The sequence below is a fragment of the Arachis ipaensis genome, chromosome B06 (assembly GCF_000816755.2).
Source record: "Arachis ipaensis cultivar K30076 chromosome B06, Araip1.1, whole genome shotgun sequence".
Lineage (NCBI taxonomy): Eukaryota > Viridiplantae > Streptophyta > Magnoliopsida > Fabales > Fabaceae > Arachis > Arachis ipaensis.
In genome coordinates, this window is record NC_029790.2 from 25,314,431 (window position 1) to 25,315,814 (window position 1,384).

A 1,384-nucleotide genomic window follows, 5' to 3' on the forward strand; every position below is an offset into this window, starting at 1 on the left:
ATTCCCACTTTTTATAAATCATTAGATTTTATTAAATAAAAATCAAAAGTTACTATTTAAAAAAGAGCAGTAATAGATTTTAATAAATATGAAATATATTAATACATAAATAAGTATAACACCCGTATCTTCAAAGTACCTAAAAAATATTAAGTCAAGTAGGATGTTAAGTTCATAAACAAATGTCTTATTAACCTCTTTATAGGGCTTGTTTGGGTGAGCTTTTAAAAAAAGATCTTTTTTTGAGTTATCTTTTTTTAAAAGATCTTATAGAGAAGTAAAAGTAATTTTATGTTTGGATATCTCATGTAAAAAGGTCTTTTTATCTATTAATTATGTTTGGATATAACAGTATAAAAGTACTTTTTTGTTCATTTATTATATAAAAAATATCTTTTTTTTTAAGGAAAAAAGATCTTTTAAAAAAAAGATGTAAATTACAACTTCTCAAAAAAGATCTTTTTTTTTTATTTTACTAGTGCTTTTACTTTTACTACTAGAAATTTGCCAAACACATTAAAAAATAAAAAAAGATCTTTTTTCATTGAAAATAGATCTTTTTTTAACAAAATAATAGCGCCCAAACATGCACATAATCAAACCTCTCGTTAAAAAAAAAATACACATGCAAAAAAGAAGAGCTTATAAGTTATTAAACATAAAGCAGACATAAAAAAAATAGAGTATATATTTAAATAAGTCCCTCAAAAGTTTAGCATCTTACATTTTTATTCTTAAAAAAAATTTATTATATTAAAGTCTCTAAACTTTACAAAGATCAGGCGTATAGGTAATTATGTCACATTTTTATGACATATTTGCCTAAATGAAAACAACAGCTTTAATTAAAGTAGAACTTTATATATTTTATTTTTATAAAGTTTAAATNTTTGGTCCTTCCTTAAAATTTAACCTGCTAGCTTGGCCCCTGCTTTCTCTGTGTTCTTGGGTATAAATTTGATGGAAGGGATAATATGTCGCATGGTGCGAAAGATTGAGTTTGGAAGATTGTTTGAGGAAGAGGAGAGAGATAATTGATGGAAGACATGGTAGAGGGTTGAGGGCATTATTGTGAATATGGTTTCTTTATGCCCCCTCTCTATGAGGATCCAATCCTATATATTAAAACCTAGGATCAATCATCTCCTTCAAGATGCAAAAATACATAATATATAAAATATAGGGTAAAAAACCCTAATAAGCCAAGCCAAAAATAGTGTAACGTAAATACGCCAAACTAAAAATCGTTTCAACAATAAGCCAAAAGCTATTTTTATGTAATTCGAACCAGCTTGGTTCGAACTCCATTTCTACATAATTCGAACCAGCTTGGTTCGAATTACACACAAACACACGCACACACATAATTCGAACCAGCTTGGTT